Genomic DNA, 14,488 nt, shown 5'->3' with positions numbered 1-14,488 from the left:
ATATAAAGAGAGAGATTTTTCTCAAGGAAATGGCTTACGTGGTTGTAGAGGCTGGCAAGTCCCAAGTCCATGGATCAGGTGTCAGGCATCAGGATAGAGGCTTCTCCTGACTCACGTAGCTGCAGAGGCTTACAGACCCAAGATCCACAGGTCAGACGGATGCAGGCTGCTGGCCCAAGTCCCAAGAACTGGAAGTCAGATGCTGACAAGCCAAATGCAAGATCCAAAGCAGAGCAAAAGCCAGTGAGCTTTGCCAGAAATCCCACATATATTGGATCCAGGCCACACCCCCAAGGAAACTCCCTTTCAACTGACTGGCTACTCATAGCAGATCTCATCACAGGGGTGATTACGTCATTATACGGCTGCCAAGCTACATCATAACTGCCAAACCACTGAGAATTATGGCCCAGCCAAGCTGACACACAACCTTAATGTTCACAGTTACCAACTTTTAAAAACAGAGATATTTTCTGGAAAAATCCAGACTTCTGACTTCTCTTTAAAAATAAGCTCTTTCCATGTATGAGCACCCATGTGACCGTATGCATATATAGTCATACATATAATAAAGCACAGAGGTGGCATAGTTACGAATACTTCTTAGCCATAGCCAAATACCTCACGGGATTGGATTTCTGGGTTTGAAGGACTAGGACCATAGTCTCGTGGGACATCTTGGCCAACTGGCGTAATACAGTTCATAAAGTTATGTTCTACATCTTAGCTTGGTGAGTAGAGTCTAAGGTCTTAAAAGCTTGCGAGTGGCCATCTAAGATACACCTTTTGGTCTCTATTCATCTGGAACAAAAGAGAAAGAAAAAAGTCAAAGACTCAAAGACAAATAGTCCACACAAACCACGGCATCATCTACCCTGAGACCAGAACTAGATGGTGCGCAGCAACCACTATCAACCATTCTAATCAGGGCCACAATAGATGGACCATGACAGAATGGGAGAAAAATGTGGAACAGAACCTCAAATTCCTTAAAAAAAAAAGACCTACTGGACTGGTCGAGACTAGAGGACTTTCCGAGACTATTGCCCTGAGATACTCTTCAAACTCTGAACTAAAACTAACTCCTGAGGTCATCTTGTTGTTAAATAACAAATTGGCTCAAAAATAAATAATATCACCTGTGAGTACTGTGCTCCTTTAAAAAAATCACCTTTATGAGACCAAATGGTCACCTATTACTCTAAAATAGATGAGAATGTAAGGGGGCAGGGAAACTAGATTAATGGAAACAGAACAACCAGAATGAAAATAATGAAATGTTCACGCATTGTGAAGAATGCAACCAATGTCACTCAATAACTTGTGTAGAAATTGTTGAATGGGAACCTAAACTCCTGTGTAAAGCTTCACTGAAAACACAATATATTATTTAAAAAAAAAGAAAAAGGCTCCTTCCAGCCAGTATTGAGCAATGGGCATCTCCCAGGGCAACTGGCACAAACGCCAAAAACCAGGGGCAAAAGAAGCCTCTACCACAGAAGCAGAAGTATGAGCTGAAACCCCAGAAGCCATCACTAAGATTGGTCCCCACTGTATACACATAGTTCGTGTGAGAGGCCGCAACAAGAAGTAATGTGCCCTGAGGCTGAATGCAGGGAGCTTCTCCCGAAGCTCTGAGTGTTGTACTCACAAAACAAGGATCATTGGTGTTGTCTACAACGCATCCAGTAATGAGTCAGTCCTCACCATGACCCTGGTGAAGAACTGCATTGTGCTCACTGACAGCACACTGCACCAGCAGTGGTACGAGTCCCACTATGCACTGCCCCTGGGCTGTAGGATAGGGGCCAGACTGACTCCTGAGGAGGGAGAGATTCTACACAAAACCCATCCAAGGAAATTAAGAAAAAATACAATGAAGGGAAAAAGAACACCAAGATCAGCAGTCTCCTGGATGAGTACTTCCAGCAGGGCAAGCTTCTCACGTGTATCGCTTCAAGGCCAGGCCACCGTGGCTAAGCAGATGGCTACGTGCTAGAGGGCAAGGGGCTGGGATTCTGAGGAAAATCATGGCCCAGAAAGGCAAAAAAAATCCTCCTCCTTCCCATCTTCGCTCATGTAATAAAGGTGTTTATTCTATGAAAATAAACAAATAGGAAGTCTGGCAACGTTGGGCGCACATTTCCACACGGTCAACAACCTGCTAGAACCAAGTAGTTGCTGCCTTCTTTACTAGGCATGCTCATGCCCCAAATTGCCACAGTCCCTGTCAGTCCCCACTCCCAACACAGGCTGACTTCATTCATGCCTGTCACCTACCCAGCCCCTGCAGGTATTTAAGCTTATGATCCGTGATTTACATACTCCCCTTTATTAACCACATAGGGCTCAACTGTCTGGATATGCCGTATCTAACCAGTCCCCAACAGCTGGATACATAGGTTGCTTCTACTTGTTTTATCTCATCGATCACACTGCAGTGAATAACCGCCAGCATACATCTTTGTCACTTCATTATTTCCTGGGATAAATTCATAGAAGTTGGATTGCTGGGGCAAAGACTTTGTAATTCTTAGAAGTTTTTGATAGGCAGCATGCTCTGCATAAAGGTTATAGCTACCATCTTAAATTAGTAATATAAGCAAAATAGGAAAATGCAGCTAGCTAGATGACACCTTTTTCCATTTGGACTTCTTAAAAGAATCAAATAGTGGTTCTAACATCTCTTTCAATTTTGGCTCTCCCCTAGGTGGCATAAAGAGTTAAGCACTCAGCTACTAACCAAAAGGTTGGAGGTTCAAGTCTACCCAGAGGCACCTCAGAAGAAAGGCCTGGCAATCTGCTTCCCAAAGGTTACAGCCATTGAAAACCCTATGGAGCAGTTCTACTCTGCTGCAAGGGAGCAAAAGCCATTTTCACCCTCTAACCCACCGCCTGCATGACACTTACACTGAAACTGTACTGAAAGAATGTACCCTAGAGGGAGCAGACTGCCTCCCATAGTGCCTTATAAGGTCCCCTAGTCCCTCAGTGGTAAGGTATATACTTAACTATAAAAGTGCATGCCGGCAAGATCTAATCTTAGATCCCAGAAAGGGAGAAAATGTCATTCCTTTGATGCTAGCAAGGCTGACCACAAGACTGTCACCCACCCTGAGGTCAGACTGTGTCAAGGGGCACCTCCCTCTTCTCCCTCTCCTTCCCCTTTTCCTATGCATCCCAGCACATAAATCCCTCCAGTCTAAGGTACCTATGAACTCCACGCCCTTTCTCTCTTTGTTTCCTTAACCTACGATGTATTGAGGGACTATGCGGGTGTAGAAGGTTTCTTTGTCAACTCACCCCGGGACAAGGACCTTTTCAGGGGGCACTGGTCGGAGATGGAATTTTATCCTTTCCTCTCTGACCCAATTACCATATAAGTAATTAAGTCTTATGAAAACACCACAGGCAATTATTTGTTGAGAGCTACAACCTCGCATGAACTTACTTTCATTTTTCATTCTCAGCTCATCACATCTGCACACATAGGGTCACCAAGAGTCAGAACGGACTCGACGCAGCTGGTTTGGTTTGCTTTCTTAACATCTTAAATAAGCTCCCAGCTAAATTTACTATTTTATTCCATAACTTCTGGCACCTAAAGCTCTATGACAACACCCCTTAGCGACATCCTCAAAACCAATTTTACTATAAAAGAATTAGCCACCACGCAAGTGTCTGTTAAGTACACAGCACTGCTAGTAACAAAAACTGCTGGACACCTCTCACACACACAGACACACACACACACACACACACATACGCACACAACTTGTACACCTTGAATTGGACACCTACAATGAGACACCTGTGAAATGATGCCAACGTCTCCCCACCCCAAGCCTCTGCAACTTTACCCTGGGTCCCTTATGACCACTGAAGGTTTAACAGTTTTCCACTTCATCACCTAGAGAAGGAACCAGAAAAGTAAGAAGAAAACTCCAGTCTTGTGCTGTTAGAATAACCTTCACTAATCCTCCCTTCTGTTTATTCTCTCTTTCCCCACTGTTTCTCCTTTCTGTCTCCTAGGTAGGGGTGCCTGTTTTCTGAACTGTGACATCCAACAGCAGAACAGGGAAGAGGGAAGAGGGTTGGGGGAGGTGGAGACAGTGTGTGGGGTCAGCCTCAGATCACCCACCCACAGAAGCCAAATGTCAGCCATATTTGAGAAGCTGAGTCAGGGCTGGATGGGAGAAGAGGGCTGCAACGGGGGCCAGAATGGAAACCAAAGGAGAACATGGCAAGGATCTTGGAAGTTCTGAATCCAGGAAAGAGGTGGGAACAGCAGGGGGTTGAGGCTGCAGAGCAGGCAGGTATCAGGACCTTTAGCTTGGGTTCAGTCACAAGTTGCTTCAAATTCTACAAACACCTTCTATCTGCCTAGTGCTAGATTTACAGAGCCATCCAGAAGGGGTTTTCACCCTACAGCACCTCAGAATCACTTCTGGGCCTAGGTTGTGTCCACAACCATCAACAGTCTCTTGGTACAGTCCCCAGTCTGTGACAATTTCAGATACAAAAATGGCTGCCTGGTCACAGGAATGCTGGGGGCACCACTGAAGCCACAGACAGAATGCACCATCCCCGAAGCTATTACACGTCGTTTCCCTGAGAAGCTGATGAGCGGCAGCCCACCCACTGATGGTTCTGCTCAGTGATCATCAACCTCGTCTGCTCAATGCACCTACCAAGAGCAGAGGCTCAATATGAGCCCAGGTTCTCACCTGAGGTGGGGGGTAGACAGGGATTGGGGTAACATGGCCCCTCAGGTCTCTAACCAGTTACCACCAACTGTCATGAAGTCATCTCCAACTTATGGTGACCCCATGTATGTCAGAGTAGAAGTGTGCTCCATAGGGTTTTCAATGGTTCATTGTTGGGAAGTAGATTGCCAGGACTTTCTTCTAAGGCACTTCTGGGTAACCCAAATCTCCAACCTTTCAGTTAGTAGCAGAGCATGTTAACTGTTTGCACCACCCAGGACTCCAGCAGTGCTCTCATTTATGATTCCACAGCTCCTGCTGAAGCTGGCACCAGAGCCCTGCTCACTCCCTGTTAAACCCTGAGTTAGGGTGAATGCAAAGGGAAGAGCACCATGGAAGGATGCAGGGAGGGAGGATGGCACCAAAAGTCAATGTCAGGCGGGAGAAAGGAAAAGAGGGTGGAGAAGAGGGGCCATAACCCCCATGGTATGATGTGATCTGACCCCACTAACAACCGCCTCCAGATCCAGGGCATCCCCCTCCCTCCATCCCTGGGCCATGGAGAACCTCGGCCCACTGAGATCTTCACAGGCTCTTTGGAGGGTCCCAGGTAACAGCTAACCCCACTCCTACCTGTCTCCTTCCCCACCCCCACCTCGCTGTTGGATAGACTCTGCCTCACCCACCCCTGCCTGGGAGGTGGACTCTTTGGAGGAGAGACTGAGCTCTCCCATGCTCCCACTTCCCCTCCTAAAGAGGCATGCTGCGAGTTATTCCTAAAGTCTAAAGGTGTCTTTGGATTGATACACCAACGGAAGCATCAAGGCCAGACTCAGGTGAAAAGAAAGCAAGGAAGAGCCGGCTGCTCAGGTTTCAGGTGACTCAGTGGTAGAAGCCTCACCTTCCATGTGGGAGACCTGGGTTTGCATCCCAACCAACGCACCTCATGCACAGTCACTACTGTCTGTCAGTGGAGGCTTGCGCATTGCTATGATACTGAAGAGATTCCAGACTAAGATGGACTAGGAAGAAAGGCCTGGCAATACACTTCCAAAACAATCCTGTTGTGCATAGAGTCACCATAAGTAGGGGGCGACTCAACAGCAGCTAACAGCAACACCTAGCATAGTCCACCGGGGTGGGAGGCAGGGAATTGGGGCATAAACTAGGCCACAGCCTCCCTTGAACTGCTTCTCTTGTGGCCCTAATGGCAGCTGGCAGGGTCAGGTCCAGCTGAGGCACAGTCATCACACCAGCAACACAGGTGGTGCCCATGCACATGGACAAAAGTACCTAGTGATTATAAAAGTTCACTTTGGACTTCAGAGGGGCAACTCAGAGCCAGGGGGAGGCAGGATCAACACCTGCTTTGTCTTTGAACCTCTAAAATAAGAAAGAGTACCTAGTACATGCTGAGTGCTTAAGAAATGTGTCCCAAATAAAGCCTACAATAAAAAGAAAGATGACTCAAGCCCTGCACAGGCTGCTCCCAGGAGCTACAAGGACATTTACTGGACACACTGAGCTAAAGTCTGCATCTGGAAGCTCGTGAACATCACATCTATAAGTAAACGGTCAATTCCGTGTTCTATTTCTGGTCACAAAATAAGGAATTAAGTAGAAGGATGGCCAAGGCAAAGAAATGTTGTGGAATACTGCCTCCCACCGGCCCTCCGGGAGAGCTAAGAGCCCAGCTCAGACTTCCTAAGAGCCCAGCTCAGACTTCCTAAATTTATTAAGACGGCGCCCATCCACAACGTTTGTGTCAATACTCCATGCTAAAGCAAGGATAAGGTTCATTCAAGGAATAGATGTCACAAACTCCAACATCAGAACTGCAGTACTCCAGCCCAGCTATGCTTAAGAATAGAAAAAAATTATATAGTGGGGTAGAGAATTTAGCTTTACTCAAAGTAAGGTGGCCTTTGTCCTTTTTGTTGTTGTCATTAGGTGCCATTAAGTCGACCCCACATATAGCAGAACGAAACACTGCCTGTGCATCCTCAAAATTATTGTTATGTTTGAGACCACTGCTGCAGCCACTGTGTCAATCCATCTTATTGAGGGTCTTCCTCTTTTTCTCTGACCCTCTACTCTACCAAGCATGATGTCCTTCTCCACGGACTGGTCCCTCCTTCCAACATGTCCAAACTATGTGAGACAAAGTCTCGTCATCCTTGCTTCTAAGGAACATTCTAGCTGTACTTCTTCCAAGACAGATTTGTTCATTCTTCTGGCAGTCCATGTGTCTTAGGCTGGGTTCTCTAGAGAAGCAAAACCAGTAAAGTGTATAAATATATATAGAGAGAGATTTATATCAAGCAAACAGCTCATGCAATTGTAGAGGCTAGAACGTCCCAAGTCCGTGGGTCAGGGTAGAGGCCTCTCCCAATTCATGTAGCCGCAGAAGCTGGCGAGTCCAAGATTGGCAGGTTGGAGAGCAGCGCTCCTGCTCACAGGCTGTGAAGGCTGACGAATTCCAAGATAGGCAAGGGTGATGTTAAGATTGTGTGTCAACTTGGCTGGGCCATGATTCTCAGTTTATATGTGATCACTCCCATGATTGAATATACTGTGAGTAGCCAATCAGATGAAAGGGATTTTCCTTGGGGGTGGGGCCTGCATCTGAATATAAGCAGACATTCTGGCTTTTTGCTCACTCTAGATCCTGCGGCTGCCTCCTGTCGTCTCACCTCCGGTTCTTGGGACTTGAGCTGTCAGCTTATCTGCCGAACTTGGGATTCATTGATCTTCACAGCCTGTGAGTGGAGCCCTGCTCTGACCTGCCAATTTTGGGTTTGCCAGCCCCTGCAGCTACATGAATCAGGAGAAACCTTGCAGTCTTGCCTGCCAATCTTAGAATTTGTCGACCTTCACAGCCTGTGAGCAGGAGCCCTGCTCTCCAACCTGCCAATCCTGGGCTCACCAGCTTCTGCGGCTGCGTGAATTGGGAGAGGCCTCTACCCTGATCCATGGACTTGGGACATTCTAGCCTCTACAATCACATGAGCTGTTTCCTTGATATAAATGTCTCTTTCTATATATATATTTATACACTTCATTGGTTTTACTTCTTGGTTCCTGAGAAATAACCCTTGGAGTAATTGCGGTGCCTTGGTCTAAGACTTCCTGAGGATTTGTGCTAGTAAGCAGGGGCTGAGACCAGAAGACTCACCTCAAATGCTGATATCAGCTATCCTCAGGAGCCATGATTTAGCCACATTAAGGTTCAGAGAGTTTCCTGTTGGTCAAAGACATCCATGCATCTGAGAAGGTAGCGCATGCTTTGGGACATGAAAGCTTTGTGTGGAGGACCCTCCCAACCTCACCATGCATCTCTTCCTTATGACCATCCTGATTTGTATCCTTTTGCTATAATAAATGTATAATCATAAGTATAGACTCTCAGTGAGTTTTGTGAGTTGTTCTAGTGAATTATCTAACCCAAAGGAGAAGGGGGAACCAGCAGGTAGAAATGAGAGTATCATGTAGACTCCCAAACTTGCAGCTGGCATCTGCCTATATGGCAGTCTAAAGGACAGTGTCCTTTCAACTTGTGAGCTCTGACCTAGTGCCAGGTGGTTATGGGCAGAGAAAGACTGTGCCAGGTGAGCGGCTGGTGTCAGAAATGGTGGAGAAGTGGGAAGGTGGGGACTGGATCTATCTCCACATTTGGGGGACTGGATTCAAGCTGATTTTTATCCATAAAGTTATCCATGAAATAATGTTGGGGAAGCATGTAAAAAAGCAAAAGAATGGGATAAAAGAAAATCTGCCACCAAAAAAAAAAGGATTTAATGTGAATTTTAAGATGGTGGCTCTATGTCTACACAGTTGTGACAAAGACTGCATTTAACTTTTTTAATAATTAGCACACACTTCATGTTGTGCCTTTTTTAGCCAAGGTAGCTACAATTTTGCTGATCTCTCATTGGTCTTTCCAAGTGTACACACTGAAATTTGACTCTCATTGTGCTGACACACCCCACAGTCGCCCAGCAGCGCTCCGACAACTTGTGAGCACTTCCCATGTGCCAGACACTGTGCTAAGAGCTGAGCATGCAAGGACCAAGGAGACATGGCCCAGCCTTTGCAGAGCCTGCACTCCCAGGGGCAGGAGTGGCCAGGGCTCCAGCAGAGGGTTCTTGAGGGACGCTGAGAGGACAGGGGATCAATTCTGAGCCTTAGTTTCCAAGTAACACACATACCACAAGAGGATGGCATAAAGGAACAGAGATTTATTTTCTCACAGTTCGGGAGGCTAAAAGTCCAAACCAAGGTCTAGTCATGTGGATTCTTCCCTTGTCAGTCGCCATGGCATTCCTTGGTTCTTGGCGATCTTCGCATGCCATCTGTCTTCCCCAGTATGTGCCTGCCTCTGTACCTAATCTGCTCTTTTTGTGACTCAGAAGTGATTAGATCTAGAACCTATCGTACTCAGGTATAAACTAATTAACCTAACAAAGAAAACCCTATTTCCAAACAGGATTACATCCACAGGAACAACGGTTAGGATTCCAACACATACTTTGGGGGTCACAATTCAATCCATAACAGGAAGCTTTCACAGAGGAAATGATGGGTTAGATGAATCAGCCACCAGCCAAAGGGACAGCATGGGGAGGGTGCTGGGCAGAAGGGACAGCATGCACCCACAGAGATCACTATTAAGGATGTTGTACCACATGTCCACAAACAAATCTGCCCATATTTTAGGAAACCGTTCAGATTTCACATATTTTTTCTTGTCCTTTATTTTAAACCAAATATTTGTTGTGGTTAGGTGCCGTCGAATTGATTCCAACTCATAGTGACCCTACATACAACAGAACGAAACATTGCTCGGTCCTGCACTATCCTCACAATCATTGTTATGCTTGAGCCCATCGCTGCAGCCACTATGTCAATCCATCTTGTCGAAGGTCTTCCTCTTTTTCGCTGACCCTCTACTTCACAAGCATGATGTCCTCCTCCAGGGACTGGTCCCTCCTGATAACATGCACAAAGTACGTGAGATAAAGTCTTGCCATCTTCACTTCTAAGGTGCATTCTGGCTGTACTTCTTCCAAGACAGATTTGTTTGTTCTTCTGGCAGTCCATGATACACTCAATATTCTTCACTAACACCATAATTCAAAGGCAAACATACCAAGGAAAATAAAATGTGAGAATCTAGCTTTTCAACTTCTTTCCATTTCTCTTAAGTAAAAGGTGGAAAAGTCACCCATCAGTATTGTGGCCAGTTTCAAACATGAAACTCTCTGCATTTATTGGAGTTTAATTAGGGAGAGAAAATTCTCTCAGCAAATCAGACTTCATTCCTCCAGCAATTGTTGTTGTTAGCTACTGTCGAGTCAGCCTCCGATTTACAACGACCCCATGTACAATGGAACAAAATATTTCCTGGTTCTGTGCCACCCCATGACTGGTTGCAGAGGGGACCATTGTGACCCACAGGGTTTTCACTGGCTGATTTGTAGATCACCAGGTCTTTCTTCCTAAATTGGAAGCTCCACTGAAATCTATTCAGAATCATTGCAACACAGAAGCCTCCAATGACAGACCAGTGGTGGCTATGCTTGAGGTAACTGGCCAGGAATCGAACAGGGGTCTTCCATATGAAAGGTGAGAATTCTACCACTGAACCATCACTGCCCCCCTCCAACAGTTACTTGGCCCTTAATAGCCAGAAATGGAGCAATACAGCATCTTTCTGGGACTTTGCCCTGACTCTCCAGCCAGACCACAAGCTTCTAAGGACAAGCACTGACACTGCTATGCTGCCCTGCACTGGACCTTTCCTAAAACTGTATCTACTCTTTCATTGAATAGTCCAGTTGCTCCTTCTACCCGATGTTTGACCAAACTAAAGAGAACTTGCTCCAAAGAAGCAAGATCCCTCTTTCCCAGCTCCCTAAAAGTGTGGTTCAGGAAATTTACTCCTTCACAAGGCTCAGAAGTACGTCCACCAGGCCCAAACCACTGTTGAAGGTTTCACTTTCAGCCAAAAGAGTGAGTTGTTAGGGTTTTAGAGGTAAAGAGGGTAAAGAACTGGTAGTGACATCTACTGCAGGAAACTACAGTAGAAGAGTATAGATGGGTGACAGTTGAAAAAGCAAATATGAAACATGTTAGTGCCATCTATTGGCAAGAGTAAACAATAACAAAGAAACTCTTTGCACCGTACCAATTGAAGTAAGAACCCTTGCATATAGTATGAAGAGCACTTTTGGGTTTGCAAAGGACTTTCACACCCAACTAACAGCTTCTCATGATGAGTAAAGTCCAAAGATGCAGGTCTTGCATGTGGAAAGCAGAGAGCAAGCCTAGATCTGTTGGTTGCATCCCTATTAGCTTTCAGATCCCATGGCTCAGAGGCTAAACCTAGAATGGGTCCCAAAGGGCTGACTCCACAAATGTGGAGCCTGGGGCAGATCACAGGCAGCACGGCCTCCAAGTGGGCCTGACTCTGACGCACCCATCCAGAACCACTCTGGATCGGCGCTGATCAACAGAAAGATGGTGTGCACCACATATGTCATTTTAAATGTCTAGTAGCCACATTAAAAAAGAAAAAAACAAGTTAAATTCAATAGTTATGGACAGAAATGTGTCCCCCAAAAAGATGTGTTGAAGTCCTAACCCACATAACTGTGACCATGACCTTGTTTGAAAAGAGGGTCTTTGAAGAGATTATCAGCCAAGTTGGAGGTCCCTGGGTAGCACAAATGATTTGCACCCAACTACTAGCCTAAAGATTGGCAGTACAAACGACCCAGCGGCACTATGGAAGAAAGGCTTGGTGATCTGCTTCCATAAAGATTACAGCCAAGAAAATCCTATGGAGCAGTCCTACTTTATAACACATGGGGTCACCATGAGTCAGAATGGACTCTATGGCAAGGGGTATCAGTTAACATAAGATCATACTGAAGTAGGGTGGGTCCTAATTCCATCTAAATGGTGTCTTTATGAAAGAGAAGAGACACAAAGGAAAGACAGAGGCAGAGACTGGAATGGCAAGGATCACCACCGTCACCAGAAGCTAGGAGAGGCACTGAACAGATGCTCCCTCAGAGCACTCAGAAGGAATCAACACATCCGACACCCTGATTTCTGACTGCTAGTCTCTCCACAACTGCGAGAAAATAAATCTCTGTTCTTATAAGACACCCTGTTTATGGTGCTTTGTTACAGCAGCCCTGGCAACTAACACATTAATGATGTGTTTTCTTTAACCCAATATATCCAAAATACGATCGTCTCAACATATAATCAATCTAAAAAAATTACTCATGACATATGCTACATTCTTTTTCTCAGACTTACTCTTCGAAATCCACTGTATATTTTATTCAATTAATTAACTAATTAAAGTTAAATAAAATTTAAAATTCCCTTCTTCAGTCCCACTACCCGCAATTCAAGTGCTAACTAGCCAGCTGTTTGAGGCTAGTGGTGAATGAATTGGCAGCACAGCTCCAGAACCCTCTGACTTTCATGCTGACCACCATATCCTATTGGAGACTCAAGTCACATGAACTTTAACACATCTGGAATCAAACCCAAATTCCTCTATTTATTATCTGTGTGATTACGGGCAAGGTTGTTAAGCTCACTGAGCCTCAGTTTCCTCATCTATAAAGTGGGTATGATACTGCCATCTTGAAAAGTTATGAGGATTAAATGTAAAATTTCGGATGAGGCCTGGCTCACAAAAGGCATGTATATTAGTACCCTCCCCCTTATGGATATATAATATTTAGAAAGTGTTTTCCAACTTACTGTTTTATTTGCTTCTGACAACAGGATGGTAGGGAAAGTATTATAATCCCCATCTGAAAGATGACAAAACTGAAGTTCTGAGAAGTTAAGTGAATGGCTCAAAGTCACAAACATGTAAGTGGCAGTGCAAGAATTCTAACCCCAGTACATCTGAGTTCAGGTCCAGTGCTCTTTCCACTACCAGCACAATGTTCCCCAAGCATTTTGGCCCAGCCTCAACTATGCCTCAGTCACAATCTGGCCCACCCTACAAATCCAAGTGGTAGGTGGGAGAGCCCTGGAATATAGGCCCACAGGGCTGCCTACAGGCCAGGCTTCCCATGCCTGGAATGTAAGTCTCGGCTTCCCTTGCTCCTCCGTCCCCTGCTTCTCCCGTGCAGCCAGTTGGGGGAGTGGCTCAGCAGACTGTGGAGTCTGGCTATCTCCCCTTCTCACTGTATAGGAGGGGCCCACTGACGCCCTTCTTCAGAGCTATAGAGAACAAGGGGGAAGGAACTAGCCACTCCTCAAGTGGGCCAGACAATGGAGAGGCCTTGGGAAATGAGTTAGGGCTCATCTTTTATCAAAATAAGTACAAATGATCTCATTGTACTCTGGACTTACTAAGAAGGTAGACTCTTTTGAACATGACCCCAAAAAATCTTCTAGAATTCTACACAGCAATGAGAATGAATGACAAACAACTACACAGAGCAACATGAGTGAGTCAGAGGTATAATGGTGAGTGAAAGAAGCCAAATACTAAAGGAGGTGTGATGGTTAATTTTATGTGTCAGCTTGACTAGGCTATGGTTCCCAGTAGTTTGGCCAAATACTAGATAGTTGTTGTTCCTTAACATAATGTAATGTAATGCAATTTAATCACTTTCCATAATGTAATCAATCAACCAGTTGAAAGGGGAGTTTCCTTAGGGCATGAACTGCCCCCAGACTATATATAGATATTTTGGCAGATCTCTATCTCTTGACTCTGTACTCTACCCATCTTCTGACCTACAGACCTTGGAATACAAGCCTGCAGAAGTCTCCAGCCCGAATCAATCCTTGAAGTAAATATAAACACATATACATCTTCCTGGTACTGTTTCTCTATAGAACACTGACTAAGACAGGGGACATACTGAATAATTCCATGTATGTGACGTTTTAAAACAGGCAAACTAATTTATGCTTAAAAACATCAGGAATGTGGTTATCCTAGGGTTTAGGAACAGATTACCCAATGAGCAAGGTAAGCACATGCTTAGAGCATCAACAAAACAGGGGAACCAGTTGTCCAAACGCACAGATGCCAAGCAGACAGGACACCAGGAAAAGTGAGTGCCACAGTGGAAGGGAACTGGCAGGACACTAAATGAAATTGATACTAGCTCCAGTGCATGAGGATGTGCCAGCCGGAAATAAAGTTCACACGGGGTCACGAGGAGATCCACGCACAAGGTTGTTTAAGCTCTGAGGCCCCTACCACTTCAACACCTTCATTGACATCTGTCTCCTACAGTCCCCTCCCGTGTAATTGAAATTCCTTATCTCGGCGAGTCTCTGGGAGTAACTCACATATCCCTGTCAAGCAACTTATCACGTTTACTAGATTAAAAAGTCATACTGGGGAAGAAATTGCAAATCAAGTACTTCACTATTTATGTTAAGTTTGCAAAACTGATTTTTCTAAGTGCAGAGGCCAGTCTTACGATAATGCTGCCAATATGTCAGGGTGTTATAAAGGCATGCAACAGAAAATTTTAGAGCGTAATGAATGCCATTTTCATACTATGTGCTGCGCATTCACTTAATCTTGTAGGACATAGCACAATAGATTGTTGTCGAGAAGCGGTTGATTTTTTTTCTACTGTTCAGTTACTCTACACATTTTTTGCCACCTCTACTCACCAATGAGCAGTTCTTAATACATATTTAGGCAATGATTATTAAAATATCTTTCTAACACACGTTGTGAATCGCATGCTGTAGCAATGAGTGCAGTCCTGGAATCATAC

At 45.1% G+C, this 14,488-nt stretch overlaps 1 protein-coding gene and 1 pseudogene across 1 annotated transcript in view; one reads left to right on the top strand and one right to left on the bottom strand.

The window, feature by feature from the left end:
* Positions 1–14,488, bottom strand: part of TRABD2A (TraB domain containing 2A) — a 90,970-nt gene that overhangs the window by 60,980 nt on the left and 15,502 nt on the right.
* Positions 1,433–2,727, top strand: LOC105756884 (40S ribosomal protein S8 pseudogene; annotated as a pseudogene).

Source organism: Trichechus manatus, unplaced genomic scaffold, assembly GCF_000243295.1.
Source record: "Trichechus manatus latirostris isolate Lorelei unplaced genomic scaffold, TriManLat1.0 scaffold00208, whole genome shotgun sequence".
In the NCBI taxonomy this organism is placed as follows: domain Eukaryota; kingdom Metazoa; phylum Chordata; class Mammalia; order Sirenia; family Trichechidae; genus Trichechus; species Trichechus manatus.
Note: the sequence above shows the minus strand (reverse complement) of the source record. Positions and strands in the feature narration are given on the sequence as shown.